The 19,055-nt window shown below is 46.1% G+C and overlaps 1 pseudogene; it reads left to right on the top strand.

Annotated features, from left to right (window-relative positions):
* LOC115089436 overlaps positions 1–19,055 on the top strand; it is a 1,328,227-nt pseudogene that overhangs the window by 609,070 nt on the left and 700,102 nt on the right.

Genomic DNA, 19,055 nt, shown 5'->3' with positions numbered 1-19,055 from the left:
TTGCTCTCTGCTTCAACAGCAGGAGGTAATAGGGAATTGCACTCAAACAGCAACCACCAAGGGCCCTGACTTTGATGGTCTGGAAAACTGATAAGTATGGTGGGGACTTGTGTGGCACGGCAGAAACTACCATAAGCTTGCTGGGCAGACAGGATGGGCCATTGGTCCTTTTCTGCCGTCATTTCCATGATTCTATATTTCTATAAAATAGTGTGTATTTCTGCCCCAAAAGTAAGAGCATATGCACACATATACCTGCATAATTTCTTTACCTATTTTATTACAATATGCGCTTATATTTTACTTGCCTAATCATTATAACAATTGGCATGTAATAACCATTAATTAAATGCAGAGGCAGGTATTTTATAAAGTATGCATGTAGTCTACTTCTGAAAATACTTGCATGCATACTTGGAATCACCAGTTCGCGTAGACCCTCCAGCATTTCACCCTGAAGCTCCCACCAGTTCACCCAGACTTCCCACTCAAAAACTACAGACAAAAATCAAGTGCGATTTCAGTTGTGCTTGTCAATCAGCAGGTGTAAAAGTCCACAGATGAGTTTGGTAATGTATGCGCGTAGACTACTTACAACTTGTGTGTGTGCTTCCGAACCCTGCCCTGGATCACCCCTAAACCACCCCCTTTCCCCCCCCTGTTCACATTTCCACCCAACATTGCAAGAACATGCAAGGTTTATAAACTAGGATGTATGTGCATGCATGCTCGGGAAGACCTACGTTGTGTCTTCTTTTCTGGGCACTGGTGGTTTTGATGCACTGAATACACGTTATTGCCTGAGTGTGAGAATGGCCCCCTTCCCCCTCTCCACCTTACTGTCCACCCCCCCCCCCCCCCCCAAAGAATATGAAATATAAATTTGTACGGGGAATGACAGTGTCAACTAGAGCACCTTTGTCAGTATAGCAGCTTGCACACTGAAGTGCCTAAAACAATTTGGAATGTCACTTCAGATGTTAAACTGAAATAGCTAAAAGATGGTAGTGTGTTTAATTAATATGTGCTGCTTGCAGAAATAACATGGAAGAATTTCTGTCAGTGGTTATCCTAAGGGATCTATAATGAAAACTGAATTCCTCTGTGTGTTTTGTAGATTTTAAATCATGAAAAGTCAATTGACTTTTTTTTTTTTTTTTTGCATTTCTGCTCTACTAGATGGTACAGCAGCAGCCCCTCAAATATTTTTCCCACTCTCTTTTTTTTTTAGAGGTTTTGCAAACAGCAGGGCTTAATAAATGTAGATGAAGGATTAGATGAAGAAGCCTAAAGTGATGACTTTAGGAGGAAGCTCGCTCAGCATAACCCTCATTTTTAATTTTTTTCTTTCGATTTCCAATTTTCGGTTCTTGTCCCACGACATTCCTCTCTTTGATAGCATTCATTTCTGACCTCTTCCCTGGGGTTGTATTACCTCCAGCTCCTGTCCATGGCAACCTGGAAGCGCCCATCAGGGAAATCATACAGAAAATGGATCTGCAGCCAGTTCCATGGTTCATCATGAAGACAATACAAGTTAGGAATTTTTCATATAATTTAAAAAACAAAAAACAACAACAACAAAAACCCAGAAGCCTATCTGTAAATAGATGTATCTGAAAGTAATGTAAAAATAAATGCTTTGACAATATCTGAGATGATTAAAAATGTAAATACTGCATTAAGATCAACCACAGTAATTTTTGCTTCCACTTATAAATGTGATGTGTGTAGCTTGGGTTGATAAGCAGGATTCCTTTGGGGATATTTTGAAATTGAGGAAAGCTTCCCTTGCTGAAAGAAACCACTTAGGTTACCATCTCCTGCATTTCTCAAAATTGTTTTGGAACTCATAGGAAAACCTATTTTAGGATCTGATTTATTAAGCTTTCTTTCTCATAGATACAGAATGGGAAGAAAGCCTTAGTAAATTGGTCCCTTACATTTTTATATAAGTCACACGCAGCCCTTCAGGGACTATACTTTCAAACTGGTTCGCGGGTGCACATTTGCGCACATACATCGACCCGTTCCCAGGGACAGGGCTATTTTATAACACGTGTGCATATATGTGCACATGTTATAAAATAGCCTGGCCATGCGCACATGTGTGCTGAATTTTAAGTGGGTGCGCACATGGGCACACAAATCCCGTTTCTACCTCGTAAGTCAAGGGATTTTAAAAGGGGTTCACACCGACACCATTCCCAGTTTTACCAGTTCATCCATAGTTCAACCAGTTAAGAGAGAGGTCCTCCAAATCCCCCTAGTTTAATAGCCTTTACTCCCCCCAGTTAGCCCTGACCCTTAAAATCTCACATATATGCCTAGTTTTCTTTATTTTTTAACTTACATGTCATCCATACCAGAAGTAAAGTTACCTGGCAGGGGACTTTGGTGCGCACCAGGGCACTTAAGTATTTACACGCACACCTCTGGTTCACGCCATGAAACGCCCATGCCCCACCTAGGCCATGCCCATGCCCCGCCCCATTTGGAAAATTTTGGAGCTGTGCATGCTGCTGGAGATATGCACATACCTGGGCGGCTTTTAAAATCCACTTGGCACACACGAGCCTGATTTATTCACACATGCCTTATTAATGCACGTGCCGGGCTTTTAAAATTCACCTTTTAATGTTACTCATTGCACATAATCACTTTATAAACTCTGAGCAGTTTTTGGGAGAAGATGGCACATCTTATCTTTTTCAAATTATAATGTAAAGTATGCTAAGATAGTAATTTTTTTTTAAATGAAACTGGGTGACTTCTGTGGATCAACCATTTCAACAATGCAAATAAGCAAATGTAATTCTCCTTGACAGATCTATGAAATGATGCTGGTTCGTCATGGTTTTGCATTGGTTGGAAGTCCTCTAGGTGTAAGCCTCTGCTTTGAAGGTGCTGCTGGGGGTCCTTGAGTGGCTGGAAGCGAAAGGCCTCATGGATGAGCATGGAGTAGAGCACGTTTTTATGAGTCCGAAAGCTATCACTATGAGACAGTTTTATGGCCAATTTGATCCAGTTTCACATGAATGGCATGATGGTAGGTGTCCTAGAAAGTAGAACAGATCTCCTGTGGGAGAATATGACTAACCACTTTAATTACCGCTTTGTATCAAGCTCATTCTCTGTAATTTTCCTGATGGGTTAACCACTTGATTCGTGAAATTCAATAGATTTGTTTCCATACTCTGTTTCGATTAAAGGTCAGCTGTGGATTGCTTTTCTTTTTTTCTCTTTCTTCTTCTTTTCTTTACTATTGCATTGTGAGGTCATGTTCATTTCTTTAACCTCCTTTTAAATATGGCTAGACAGCTGCTTACACACCCTTAGATAACACTGTGTTCAGAGGGTGAAATGGCTGGAATGACTGGTTCAGATATAAATCTGCGCTCCTGCTAACCCCTTGGTTGTTAGAGAGACAGTGCAAGAAATTATCTTTCTGAGGCACAAATGATAGCAAGAAAAGGCAATTTAGCAAGACAGAGTTTAGATTCAGATTAAATGTTGCTTTTTATAGATTTTAGACATGCAGAGTAAAAGATACCATTAACCATCACCCTTTGCAAATATGCACAGGCTGTTCCATCAAAATAAAGAAGTATTTTTCTGAAATAGACTACGAATGTGTGCTTTTATTATACTGCATTTTTGATGGGTTAGGACAAGGTACTGTAGTCTTTAAGCAATAGCTGTCATGATCATTTTAAGTGCTTCCCAGATCCCACGAATTTAAATTGCACCATTTCATAATCAAAATTTTATGTTTTGTAAAGCTGATTAAACCAACACTATAGACAAAGGTTAGAAACATTACAGCAATGGGTGCTAGGAGAAAATAATTATTTGTGATTGACTTTCCTAGTCCATCCCCTATAGAGCGGGCCATTGGTTCACAAGGGCAGGTCGTTGTTCTCTGCAGTTAGGGCTCCCTTCTCCAGTGTGGTTTTGGTCTAGTAGTATACCCCCTGACACGCTTCCAAGTACCCCTGAGGGTACATGTACCTCTGGTTGAAAACTACTGGGACAGATAACTGCGGGTGCAGAGTACCAGCACATATCACCCCACTTCAAATTCTGGTGTTCACCAGCAGGTGCAATATTTTAGTTTCTGTGCGTGCATAGTAATCTAAGTTCCTGAATGCAATGCTGCAGGAATATTTATTGAAAGGGAAGAAAAACAAATGGTGTCTATTGCATGTGAGATCCTACCCCTAGGATCTCTAAAGTCTGGGACAAACTGAACTTCAGGACAGCAGTAAAGAAGCAAAGCTAGTAAAGACACGCTCTGTAATCCTGTTTCCAAATAGTTTGCGTCACTGTCAACCTCTGCCACAGTGCTACTATTTAGATAGAGAGCCTGCAAGAATCCTAGAAATACAGGAGTGGCAAGAGGTATATTCAATATTCATTGTATTAAGCTTAGTAGTAGCTTCTATATGAGACAAACTGAAGGACTCATTCCTGTTACTGTTTTCTTGGGTCCTCCTCCTAAAACCTATAAAATGCTGTGTCTCCTTGGGCTACTCATAGAAACCTTTTGAACTACTACTGAAGGTAAGGTGTTCTGTTCCCTGTATATATGTGTGCCAGGGTCTCCCAATTTGCGTACCAGCCCCCAATGAGTTTGCATTGGGGGTAGAGACCAAGCAGTGCAATGAAGATGTTTGCTACTGAGCTACTTCACTGGGCTTCATATTTGCATAAGAAAATGCAGTACTTACTACCTACAAGCAATCACCTGCAATCACCTGTTGCCAAAGAAGAAAAAACAACTGTCTATGGAACTGTCTCTGTGTCGTTAAAGATTTGCTTAGACTGTCAGAAGCTTGTATCACCTTAGATCCAGCTCTTGCAGGGTTAACAAGTTTGGAAAGGGGCTGAACCATTTAGCCTGCCCCTTAGGTAGCCAGCAGAGGAGGAAGCACAATGGCTGGGAGTCACAAAGATATGGAAAAAAAGGTGCAATTTTCTTTCTCTGAATGTTAGAGGGCAGTTGGAGAGAGAGTTCTGGATTAGGTTGCAGACAGGAGATGGGGAGCAGAGGCTGAATCTGGATTAGAGCTTGGCAGCAGCTGAGATCCATCAGTTGCAGGAAAGAGAGATGGGATGTCTCTACAAGAAGATCAGCAGGGACTTCCCAGCCCGGAGCCCAAGGACTCTTTGCTACAGAGAGACTGAGCTAAGTAATTTACAATTTCAAAGAGCTATATGGAGAAGAGGACAAGTTCCTCCTTCTATATTACTGCTGTGGCTGCCATTTGCACACTGAAAGGTGAATTTTAAAAGCCGGGCGTGCACCAAAATTTGGAGATGTGTGCATGTGTAGGACTTGCGCATTTCCACCCAATTGTAAAAGCCGCCTATATGTGCGGGCATCTCCCGATAGGCGAATATCTCACTTGAAACAAAAAAGGGATGTGGTGTGAGTGGGGTAAGGACATTCCAGGGCAGGGCCAAAAGAAGTATGCATCTGGGCGCATGCTATGGAGGAGCTGTACGTTTAAAAGCAAAACAGGTATCCCTGAGAGGTTTAAGGAGCCTGGAGTAACTGGCGGGCGTGCAGGCTAAAGAACCAGCGGAGGGTCAAGGACCTAGCCTCGACTGGGCGAACAGGTGGGTGAACTAGTGAAACTGGTCAAGGCGCGAACGCACGCCTATTATAAAATTCCCCCATGTGTGTCACTCATACCCAGATGTGCGCGGCTGTGTGTGCCCAGTTGCAAAACAGGGCACACACATTAATGCACTTAGGCTATATTATACATACGCGCATATGCGCATGTATGTTATAAAATTGCCGCCTTCCTGGGCACGCGTTGATGCACCTGCGCCAATCTGCATCCATGCACCCCTTTGAAAAAAACCATCATTACATAAACTCCCCCTCTGTGCACAACAATCTAGAACACTTCTCTCTGTTGCAGACTGTCCTTGTGACCAGCTTTCAACTGAGGGAAGGTGAGCTGTACCTCGCCCTCAGTATTAGACAAAAGAGCTAAGGATTGGGGTTCAGGGTTTACCTCTCCCGGGAGTTAAGCATAGTCAAGCTACAGCATCCAGCCTGGGAGCATTTACCACTTTTCTGCATTGCTTTCAACTGGGATCCATTGTTATGTGCACACTGTAGCCAGGACTGGGGATTTGGGGGGAATGTATTTTTTTATTATTTTCTGAATACTCAGATGCAAAGTATCTCTTGGGTTGGACCGTATGCTTTTTTTCCCCCCTCTTTCTGCACCGTGTAGCCCAAGTACATGCAGCTGCACAGCCAGCTGCAGTGCCAACTGGTTCATCTTCACTGGTTTCCTCGCATTGCTTATTTAAATTAGAATCTGCCAGTTTATTAGGTTTTTTCCAATACTACAGCTGCTTTTCTGTCCTTATATGCCAATTAATGTGCATATATTTTCTGTTCCTCTTATTACGATTTGCTTAGAGTTGAATTTTCAAAAGATGTTCAGGAAAAATAACATGTGCGTACATAAAATGGTATGTACACGAGTATAAACTATTTAAAAACCTCAACATACGTGCATATATTAGGGACCATGAGTAAACTTATGCATGTAAAAAAAGGGGTGGGTCAGGGGTGTTCTGAGGAGGAGCCAACAGTTACATGCATAAGTAGTTATTTTACAGCCTGCCAAAGTGATGCATGTATGTCTTTCACTTGCCTATATATATGCCTGTTCAGGATCTGGTATAAGTGATTGTAAATTTCTCAAAAGTGAAAAAAATGATTAAGTAGGGGTTCTGGGTGAAATGGAGAGGACTTCAGGCTGAAGAGCCAGGAGGGTCTTTATGAGCTGAAGATGCGTGTAAAAGCCGACTTACAGGGATAAATGCATCTAAGTAACACAAGTAAAATCTATTTGCGTATTCCTTTAAAATTTGAAGAACAAATATATGGGTACATTGTTTGTACACACTTATCTGGCGAAATTATGACTTATCCAGTTAAGAAGCACTTTTGCCGTTACTTAGATGGACAAATTTGAACTTATCTGGATAAATAGCACTTTTGTTTTAGACTTATCTGGCTATCTTGCAAACACAAATAAGTTGGAAAAGTGCTACATAGGCGGTCAAGTAGCGTTTTTCAGACTTATCCATCTACATGCCACTACTTAGCTGCATAAATCAGAACTTATCTGGATAAGCAAGCACCGTTACTTTGTGTGCATATGCATAGCATTTGCATGCAGATCATAAAATATGGTATGCCCTTGATTTGAGAGAGAGAGAGAAAGAGAGAGAGAGAGAGAGACTAGCCATAATGCCCTCACACTAGGTAGGTATTTATACCCCAATATGAGGCCCACCTAGTTACTCCTGGTGAGGTATAGGTATTAATGTGGGGGTTAGGGACCACTTTGACATGCAGAGTGTGACATACGAACAGAACAGTGCACTCTTGTGAAGATCTGATGATCTTCGGAGTGAGGAAACTCACCCAAAGATGAGATCTGTGCATTGTTCTCTCAACCTAGCTTGATGTTACCCAGGTAGAGAGTCCATATGCAGATATCGTAAAGGAACTGGTGGAGGAGGTGAAATTATTTGTTTCTGGTAAGCTAGGCACATTTTATAACTTTTTGGTGAGTACACTAGGAAATTATTGGTGTTTCTGGTAATTACAGACATTATACAACCATTTTTTATTATACAAATAGTTAGGTAAGGGGTGCTTTTGGGAGGTTTGAAACGCATTATGGATATTTCCATTATTTCCTATGGAAAAAATAGTCTTGACTTACAACCAACTTGAGTTACAACCAGCCCTCTGGAACCAATTCAGTTCGTAAGTCAAGGGACCACTGTACCTAACTCATGTGCGCCCATATACACGCATATATGGGTGTGCCTGAGCCGTTTTGAACGTAATCCTCCCTCAATTTATTTACAAATTGCCATTAAATGTTGTTCAGTGTTTATTCTTTGTGTGTTTATTGTATAAGGTGAATTGTGAAACAAATAAGAGGTTACCCAAGAAGGGGCAGCAAGTGTAGTATTGGGGTTGGGGATGAAGTCTTACTTCTTTCAAAGCGAGCGAACCCACAAGGATATATCATAGTATTTCTTTTTGTGATTCTGCCTGTTGTGCAGCCTCCCAACCACCAGAAATCCTCGGGGAGCTGCTTCTACCCTCTCTCCAGCTATAGTTTCTGTGTCCTCATGACTCAGCAGGGCCCAGCCTATTTAACCCTGCTTTTGTGTATGTTCAAGGCCTTGTCATCGAGTCTGCTCGGCTCCCTGCTTGGTCCCACATTTGTGTATGCTCTATGGCTTCCCTAGGCCTTCTGCTTTTGTCTTGCTCAGTGGCCTCCCTAGGCCTTCTGCTTTTGCCTTGCTCTGGCTTCCCTAGGCCTTCTGCTTTTGCCTTGCTCTGTGGCTTCCCTAAGCCTTTTGTTCCAGTACTGCCTTGTGGCTTCCCTAAGCCTTCTGTTCCAGTATTGTTCTGTGACATTCCTAAGCTTACTGCTCTAGCCTGGCCACTTGGCTTCAGCCTAGCTTTGTGGCCTTCTCAGGCCCTTGCCCAAGTGACCTTCAGGTCTTCTGTGTATGTCCTCTGGGTCTTTCCTGTTATCTGTCTGGTTTAGTCTCTGTCTTGTCTGTCTTGTCCTGTCACAGTATCCAGCCATTGTTCCTGACCCAGTCTTGTCTCAGTTACAGTCCTGCTCCAATGTCCCAGCTTACTCCAGTGTTCCAGAGTTCCAGCCTACTTCAGTGTTCCAGGTCCCAGCCTGTAACAGTGTCCCAGCCTGCTTCACTGTGCCATGTCTCCCTGCATCTGGTTCTAGGGATGTGAATCGTTTTTCAACGATTAAAATTATCGTCCGATAATGTTTATATCGTCTTAAATCGTTATAGAACTAACTCGAGTTAGTGCGCACTAACTGAAAATGATACAAATAAACACTTTCCAGGTCACTGAAGGTCAGTTAGGAATGAATATGTGTTCCTATTGGCTGGCTGCCCTCTTATCTATTGATGTTACCAAGGTTACCACTGAGGTGATGGTTGGGGGGATGGGAAATGGAACTGGAAACTAACGAACACCAACAGAAAATGAAACAAAGTGTTCACACTTCCCAGGTCAGTAAAGGTCACTTAGGAATGAATATGTATGTATGTATTCCTATTGGCTGTCTGTGCTCTTATCTATTGATGTTACCAATATGGTTGGGGGGATGTGAAATGGAAACAGTTGGAAGCTTGACAAAAAAAGTAATGTAATGATCAGCACTCACGTGACTAGAACTTGTTTGTTTATTATTTTTGTTAGCAGGCACCTGAAATGCTAGTGCATGTTGAATTTGCCAATCACTGTGCATTTTAGAAAGGTGGTCCTGGCTGGAACTGTACACAGTTCAAATATATGTAATTGATTGTTGGTAAGTGTATTTTTTAAGTAGCCACACTGGCACCAGTATGTTTACTTTTCCTCCTACTTAACTCACTAGCTCAGCTTTGTAAGAAGGGCTTCTCTGCTTGTGTGTTGTTTTTGTTTGGTGTGAGGAGAGCAGAAACATCAGATCTTTATTCAATCTACTACAGTCATCTCTTACAGTGCCCTATCCCTATTAATACCAGGAGTGTTGTGATCTTCCTGCACACAGTGCCCTAACCCTGATACCAGTCTGAGACAGCTCCCTCCCTGCATTACTAGTGAGAGGCTGGCTTCACAGACAGGGGGGAGCTGCCTGACCCTCACTCCTGACTTCCCCCATGTCCCAGCTAGTGAATGGTGTGTGGGTGAGGGGGGGGGGGAGGATGGTGAAGTCTGAGACAGCTCCCTCCCTGCATTACTAGTGAGAGGCTGGCTTCACAGACAGGGGGTGCTGCCTGACCCTCACTCCTGACTTCCCCCATGTCCCAGCTAGTGAATGGTGTGTGGGTGAGGGGGGGGGAGGATGGTGAAGTCTGAGACAGCTCCCTCCCTGCATTACTAGTGAGAGGCTGGCTTCACAGACAGGGGGGAGCTGCCTGACCCTCACTCCTGACTTCCCCCATGTCCCAGCTAGTGAATGGTGTGTGGGTGAGGGGGGGGGGGGAGGATGGTGAAGTCTGAGACAGCTCCCTCCCTGCATTACTAGTGAGAGGCTGGCTTCACAGACAGGGGGGAGCTGCCTGACCCTCACTCCTGACTTCCCCCATGTCCCAGCTAGTGAATGGTGTGTGGGTGAGGGGGGGGGGGAGGATGGTGAAGTCTGAGACAGCTCCCTCCCTGCATTACTAGTGAGAGGCTGGCTTCACAGACAGGGGGGAGCTGCCTGACCCTCACTCCTGACTTCCCCCATGTCCCAGCTAGTGAATGGTGTGTGGGTGAGGGGGGGGGGGGAGGATGGTGAAGTCTGAGACAGCTCCCTCCCTGCATTACTAGTGAGAGGCTGGCTTCACAGCCAGGGGGGAGCTGCCTGTCCCTCACTCCTGACTTCCCCCATGTCCCAGCTAGTGAATGGTGTGTGGGTGAGGGGGGGGGGGTGGATGGTGAAGTCTGAGACAGCTCCCTCCCTGCATTACTAGTGAGAGGCTGGCTTCACAGACAGGGGGGAGCTGCCTGACCCTCACTCCTGACTTCCCCCATGTCCCAGCTAGTGAATGGTGTGTGGGTGAGGGGGGGGGGGAGGATGGTGAAGTCTGAGACAGCTCCCTCCCTGCATTACTAGTGAGAGGCTGGCTTCACAGACAGGGGGGAGCTGCCTGACCCTCACTCCTGACTTCCCCCATGTCCCAGCTAGTGAATGGTGTGTGGGTGAGGGGGGGGGGAGGATGGTGAAGTCTGAGACAGCTCCCTCCCTGCATTACTAGTGAGAGGCTGGCTTCACAGACAGGGGGGAGCTGCCTGACCCTCACTCCTGACTTCCCCCATGTCCCAGCTAGTGAATGGTGTGTGGGTGAGGGGGGGGGGGAGGATGGTGAAGTCTGAGACAGCTCCCTCCCTGCATTACTAGTGAGAGGCTGGCTTCGCAGACAGGGGGGAGCTGCCTGACCCTCACTCCTGACTTCCCCCATGTCCCAGCTAGTGAATGGTGTGTGGGTGAGGGGGGGGGGAGGATGGTGAAGTCTGAGACAGCTCCCTCCCTGCATTACTAGTGAGAGGCTGGCTTCACAGACAGGGGGGAGCTGCCTGACCCTCACTCCTGACTTCCCCCATGTCCCAGCTAGTGAATGGTGTGTGGGTGAGGGGGGGGGGGAGGATGGTGAAGTCTGAGACAGCTCCCTCCCTGCATTACTAGTGAGAGGCTGGCTTCACAGACAGGGGGGAGCTGCCTGACCCTCACTCCTGACTTCCCCCATGTCCCAGCTAGTGAATGGTGTGTGGGTGAGGGGGGGGGGAGGATGGTGAAGTCTGAGACAGCTCCCTCCCTGCATTACTAGTGAGAGGCTGGCTTCACAGACAGGGGGGAGCTGCCTGTCCCTCACTCCTGACTTCCCCCATGTCCCAGCTAGTGAATGGTGTGTGGGTGAGGGGGGGGGGGGTGGATGGTGAAGTCTGAGACAGCTCCCTCCCTGCATTACTAGTGAGAGGCTGGCTTCACAGACAGGGGGGAGCTGCCTGACCCTCACTCCTGACTTCCCCCATGTCCCAGCTAGTGAATGGTGTGTGGGTAAGGGGGGGGGGGGAGGATGGTGAAGTCTGAGACAGCTCCCTCCCTGCATTACTAGTGAGAGGCTGGCTTCACAGACAGGGGGGAGCTGCCTGACCCTCACTCCTCCGGGGTATTGTGATCTTCCTGCACACAGTGCCCTATCCCTGATACCAGGGGTGTTGTGATCTTCCTGCATGCAGTGCCCTATCCCTATTAATACCAGGAGTGTTGTGATCTTCCTGCATGCAGTGCCCTATCCCTATTAATACCAGGAGTGTTGTGATCTTCCTGCATGCAGTGCCCTATCCCTGATATCGGGATGTGTGCAAGAAGATCACAACACCCCCGGTATCAGGAATAGGGCACTGCATGCAGGAAGATCACAACACCCCCAGTATCAGGAATAGGGCACTGTGTGCAGGAAGATCACAACACCCCTGGTATTAGGGATAGGGCACTGTGTGCAGGAAGATCACAACACTCCTGGTATTAATAGGGATAGGGCACTGTGTGCAGGAAGATCACAATACCCCTGGTATCAGGGTTAGGGCACAAGTTCTAGTCACATTGACTGATCACATTACTTGTTTTGTCAAGCTACCAACTGTTTCCATTTCCCATCCCCCATATACTGTCAGTAGGAAACTTGGTAACATGAATAAATAAGAGGGCAGCCAATAGGAATACATATTCATTCCTAAACTGACCTTAACTGACCTGAAAAGTGTCAAATTGTATCATTTTCAGTTAGTGCGCACTAACTCCCAGTTAGTGCGCACTAACTCCCGTTAGTGCGCACTAATCGGAAAAAACGATTTTTAACGATTTTTTAACTAAAAAATCGTGCCTAAGACGATTTTCTTGCCCTGCCACACGATTTCTATCGTTAAGACGATATGGAAAACGATTCACATCCCTATCTGGTTCCAGATTCCAGCTCCACGCCTGCCTTTGGTTCCAGACTTGCTTTGGCTCTAGTCTCCAGTCTTGCACTAACCTCAGTCCAAGCCCCTGTCTAAGTCCTGCCAGCTACCAGAATCCAAGGGCTCAACCTGCAGGGGAGGTGGCTGGTATAAGCTGAAGATTCCCTAGCTTTGTTCTTTCTTGCCCTGTAGCCCTGGACTGTCCCTGTGGGGGTTCCCCAGCCTAGCTGGGTCTTCAACCTCTACAGGAGTTAACCGCAACATTTCTTCTGTGGTTAACCTCCCCTCCCTTAGCCAGAGGCTTGCTAAGAGGGGGATGAGGGGAGCGGTCCGCCCCAGTGGCAACAGGGGGAGGGGTGCCATCAGGGGTGGATTGGTATATCGGGGCTTTGAGCATGCCCTGGTGGGCCAGTCACGTGGTTGCGGGGCTAACTTGTGCCAGGCCACGGGGAGGAAAAGAAGACGCTGCTGTGGGCTAGGCCACGGAAAAGGAGACCCCTGTCAGCCGAGACTCATGGCAGAAAGGAAAGAGGCCCCTGTCAGCCAGGCCGTGCAGCTGAAGAGAAGAGGCCACTGTCATTTGGGCTGCCCAGCCGTCTCTTTTCAGCCACGTGGCTCGGCTGACAGTAGCCTCTTTTCTTCAGCCACATGACTGAAGCGAAGAGACCCCTGTCACAGGCCGATGCAATACAGGGATCCAGCACCTCCAAAAAGATGGCAGCAGTGTAATGGATTTATGACTCGCCCACAGGGGTCCCAGGCCCCACGGGAAATAAGACACTGGTGACAGTTGTCATTACAGAGAGATTGCCCCCTAAGGAAGCCAGATCGAGTGAAACGAGGATCCCTTGTTGGGGAATAATTTATTGACAACGGTAAGAATTCATTTACAACATTTACAAGATTGGGATTTATTGAAACATTGAGATGTGTGGTTGACTTAAACGCTTTACATCAATATAAGACTGGGATTCATTGAAACATCGAATGTAAAGGTTTTCCGTATTTTTTGATTCATTGAAAGATTAATATGTGTCATTAACTTTATGCATCTTTATACAATTTGTAAGCAGAATAAAATTTTGTAATATTTATAAGATCTGGATATTGTGACAGCTACAAATGAATAATGTAGTAGAATTCTTTTTGGAGTTATTTTATCTTTATTATTTTAGATAAGAATGTGGATGGGTATGAGTTAGGTGTGTTATGGTATGATTGAGGTTGGGTTTTAGTTGGGTCTTTATATGAAAGTTTTTTGCTGAGATTTTGCTTCTATGTTATTATTAAATGGTTTCATATAGTATTGACAGGGAAATATCTACAGTACCTGAATGTAATCCATTTTGAACTGGCTGAAAGGCAAATTATAAATACATAAGTCAAAACATGCTTAATCTTGGAAGTCACAATACTTTAAGCTGGGGAAAGTTTCTGTTATCCTACCCTTACTTTTTCTGCTCTCTCTTTGTAGTGCATTCTCTTATAAGTTGATACAAGATATGATATGAGATTTTTTTGAATGGCACCAGTGTATAGCAAGCTTATTGCTACATGACCAGGAGCAGGAATATTAAAGAGTGATTTTCGAAGCTTGCTTTTTACTTTATAACCTTACATCAGTGGCATGAGGTGACATTTATAGCAGGGGATTCAGTCTCATTCCCTCCTCACATACGTGCTACCTGCTCTCCCCACCTTATCTCCCAGGTCTACACCAATCTCACTCCCTCAACCCTCGCTCCCTAGAGCAGAGCTTCTCAACCTTTTTTATATCAGGGTACACTTTCGCTTGATGCTTGTGGCACACCAAACCAAATTTTACAGTGACACATATATTCATACCCGCTGATCACGTGACTATGAAAATGCCAGAAAATGTACTTTTAACTAAATTGAATAGCACTACTTTCCCCTCCCCAAGGACCAACCCAAACAGCACTCTTTTTTTCTCTAAGTCCAGCCCCTGTCAAGATCCAATGCCAATCTCCTTCTCCCCAATGCCCAGTATTCCCTTTGGGGCAGATTTTAAAAGTTAAGCGTGCGGCCTACATTTGTGAGTGCTACCCGGCGAGCACAAATGTACGCCTGATTTTATAACATGCGCAAGCAGCCGTGCGCATGTTATAAAATCAGGGGTCGGCGCGCGCAAGGGGGTGCACACTAGTGTACCTTGCGCGCCGAGCCCTCGGGGAGACCAGCTGGCTTTCCCCATTCCCCCCCCCCCCCCACCTTCCCCTCCCTTCCCCTACCTGTCCTGCCCCCCAGCCCAACCCCCCCCCCCCCCCCCCCGTACTTTTGTTGTGGAAGTTACGCCTGCCAAAGGGCCGCTATGCCGGAGTCCTCGGCCATGCCTCCTGGACCGCCCCCGGACTGCCCAGCCATGTCCCCGGACCACCATGCCACGCCCCTGGACCATATGCCCCACCCCATCCCGCCCCCACCCCACCCCCTGCCCGCCTATTCAGAAAAGCCCCAGGGCATACACGTGTCCCGGGGCTTTACGCACGTAAATCCTTGAAAATCTGCCCCTTTAAGAATTGGTTTGCTGTATGCAAAAAGTTTTGGTTATATTACCCTGTGAACACTTCTTTCTTTGATGCAAAAAGCCTATCAATTTTATGCTCACAGCAACCCAGTCCTTAAAGACTATGTCCATCCCTTGCTCAAAATAATCGCCTAATATCTACTAGGGATGTGAATCGTTTTTTGACGATTTAAAATATCATCCGATATATTTTAAATCGTCAAAAATCGTTAGAGGTGCGATACAATAGGAATTCCCCCGATTTATCGTCAAAAATCGTAAATCGGGGGAAGGGGGAGGGCGGGAAAACCGGCACACTAAAACAACCCTAAAACCCACCCCGACCCTTTAAAATAAATCCCCCACCCTCCCGAACCCCCCCCAAAATGTCTTAAACTGGGGTCCAGTGGCGGGATCCCGGTGTGATCTTCCACTCTCGGGCCATGGGTGCATTAATAGAAATGGCGCCGGCGCAATTTTGGTTCCTGTCCCCCGACGTCACGAGCGCAGGAGATCGCTCCCGGACCCCCGCTGGACCCCCAGGGACTTTTGGCCAGCTTGGGGGGGCCTCTTGACCCCACAAGACTTGCCAAAAGTCCAGCGGGGGTCCGGGAGCAACCTCCTGCACTCGAATCGTATTGCTGTATTGCAAAATGGCGCCGGCCATACGGCCATACGGCCGGCGCCATTTTGCAATACGGCAATACGATTCGAGTGCAGGAGGTCGCTCCCGGACCCTGCTGGACTTTTGGCAAGTCTTGTGGGGGTCAGGAGGCCACCCAAGCTGGCCAAAAGTCCCTGGGGGTCCCTGGGGGTCCGGGAGCGATCTCCTGCGCTCGTGATGTCGGGGGACAGGAACCAAAATGGCGCCGGCACTACCTTTGCCCTGTCATATGACAGGACAAAGGTAGCGCCGGCGCCATTTCTATTAACGCACCCGTGGCCCGAGAGTGGAAGATCACACCGGGACCCCCCCCACTGGACCCCAGGTAATTTAAGACATTTTGGGGGGGTTCGGGAGGGTGGGGGATTTATTTTAAAGGGTCGGGTGGGTTTTAGGGTTGTTTTAGTGTGCCGGTTTTCCCGCCCTCCCCCGATTTACGATTTACATGATTTTAAAAAAAACAAAATCGCGACGATCCGATTCCCTCCCCCCCCAGCCAAAATCGATCGTTAAGGCGATCGATCACACGATTCACATCTCTAATATCTACTAACAACAGTGAAAATAAAATGTCTTTGAAAAAATATAACATTCAAAACAGCTTTCTACATGCTGGTGAAATTAGTAAAGAGTAAGTTTTTGTTAAAATAGAAATGAAGAAACAATGACGATAATGTCGTAAAAGCCACTGATGATAAATATCATCATTTTCACAGCAAGAATTAACATTATATAAGACAGCCCCTCACCAAAACAAAATATAAACGACATAAAGTATAAATAGAAATGTGCCAACAAAAACTGAACTGGAAACCACAAGCTCGACTATTATGGAATGCAATAATGGAAAAACAGAAAAATCATCATTCCTCACAAAACATCAAGCAATAAAATCAAGACATAAAGCATTCATAATATTAAAATTATACTAATAAAAAGAATAAATGATAAAACAGCCAACAAACCTCCAATAATTTTAAAAAAACTTGTTATAAATTTCCCAAAACACCAATAAAATATTTCAAAACAGTAGAAATATCAACCATCACCCAATAAAAAGGATTTAAAAAACTGCTCTCCATATCTGGGCTCTTGACATTGTCTTGGATTAGGGGAGGGAAGACCGCACAAACTTTATCTTATTTCCTTCACATACACACAAAATAACACAATCATTCTCTCACACACTCCCTCTCTTATATACATGCCTATGCTCTCACACACACTCCCTCTTTCTCACATAGACAGGATCTCTCTCCCTCACAGACATATTGGGCCAGATATTCGTACCTACGCATGGGTGTAGATTTGTGCGTGCAACCCGGCGCGCACAAATTTACGCCCAGTTTTATAACATGCGCGCGCAGCTGCGCACATGTTATAAAATCCGGGGTCGGCGCGTGCAAGGGGGTGCACACTTGTGCACCTTGCGTGTACCGAGCTCTAGGGGAGTCCCGATGGCTTTCCCCGTTCCCTCCGAGGCCGCTCTGAAATCAGAGTGGCCTTGGAGGGAACTTTCCTTTCGCCCCCCCATCTTCCCCTCCCTTCCCCTATCTAAGCCGCCCCCCCAGCCCTACCTAAATCCCCGCCCCCACCTTTATTTTTTTATTTACGCCTGCCTCTGGGCAGGTGTAGGTTGCGTGCAAGGGCCGAGTGCCGGCACGTGTTCCTCGGGCCCAGCAGCAGTGGAGAGGCCTCTGGCCACACCCCGCCCCGGACCACCCCACCCACGCCCCGCCCATTTTTTTCAAGCCCCGGGACTTACACGCGTCCCGGGGCTTGCGCGCGTCGCCAGGCCTATGCAAAATAGGCTCAGCGCGTGCAGGAGCGGGTTTTCGGGGTTACGCGTGTAATCCTTTTCAAATCCACCCCATTATGTGCATGTGTGCTTGTGAGAGCCTGTATGTGACACATTTCTTCCACAGGCTCGCATGCTCATACAGGCACACAAGCACAGGCTCTCACACAGGCACACACAGAAGCAGGCTCCCAATCTCTCTCACAGGCACACTCACAAGCAGGCTCCCAATCGTTCTGTCTCAGAGGTACACATACAAGCAGGCTCCCAATCTCTCTCTCTTCCTCTCTCACATGCACACACAGAAGCAGCTCTCCCAGCCCTGCCAGACCTTTTTCTTCTTTGGCCGTGAGCAGGATGGGCTCCGCTCATGGCCTCCCCGGACCTTTTTCCTTGTTGTTTGGCCTCGAGCAGGTGGGCTCTGTTCGTGCTGCCGCCAGGCCTTTTTCTTCTTCTTCAGCCATGAGAGGGATGGGATCTGCTGATGGCCCCACCGGTTTGTGGGTTGGAAGGCAACAGGAGTCGCATATAGCCAAAAGTCATTTCCTAATCCCACTGGGCTAGTCTCATGATAAGAACAGCAAACCTGGCCCTGTGGCAGCACAAGATGATGTTTCGTTAAGCGCAACTCCTGCTGTTGGGGGGGAGTGGGGGTTAGGGTAGGGAGGTTTGTTACCATTGATCGGATCGGGAGGGTTTTGGTTTATCCCTGCCCAATCTGATATTGAATGTCCTTGCCACCAACGCCTATGGGCTGGGGATTCACTGAATCCCTTGAAGGCCCTGACCACACTCCACTGCTTTACATGAAAATATAGCACACTGAGACATCAAGTTGAGCCTCAAGTTTTGTGTAAGAATCTTATTTTATGGAAAGCCCATCAATTTCACTAACATATTATTTGTGAGCTATTTTTTCTCATTTTACATGGTGTTAGCTTTAAAACCCTCAAGAATATTTAGTGTCACAGATATTCCTTATAAAAGGATTTGCACATTCACAATCTATGGCCAACTGGGTCAAGCAATTAAGAAATCTTGAGCCCAGGCTTTTAGATGTGTGGTTCTAATACTTTGTATGCAGAACTTGTATATCAAATGTTTTAGCCAGTAAGTGAAGCTGTAGCACTGAACTCAAATGATAGCAAGATTGTTGCAGAAAACATGTAAAATATATCTGTTCTAGCCAGTAATGCTGCTATCCAAATTTGACAGGCATGGAAATAAAAATAAAAATTTATTTTAAAAAATAAGACTTGCCTTGTTGTAATGTGCTCATCTAGTCTCCTTACTTGGTGAAGAAATCATTTACAACTGAACTCAAAATTAGAATATAATGCAGCCTGGCGACAGGATATTATCTTTCCTGAAATCCACCTGCATTGAATTCAAATTGAAATGCTTTACACATCCCTCTTCCCAATCTCTTATTAACAATTATTGCATTCATCTAGCAAACACACTACTCTCATCAGCGATCTGGGAGCAGTGTGATATGGTAGCCACTTTTTCTTGTTAAATAATCACTGATTTCATTTAC

Source organism: Rhinatrema bivittatum, chromosome 4, assembly GCF_901001135.1.
Source record: "Rhinatrema bivittatum chromosome 4, aRhiBiv1.1, whole genome shotgun sequence".
Lineage (NCBI taxonomy): Eukaryota > Metazoa > Chordata > Amphibia > Gymnophiona > Rhinatrematidae > Rhinatrema > Rhinatrema bivittatum.
This window is presented reverse-complemented; position numbering and strand designations above follow the sequence as displayed.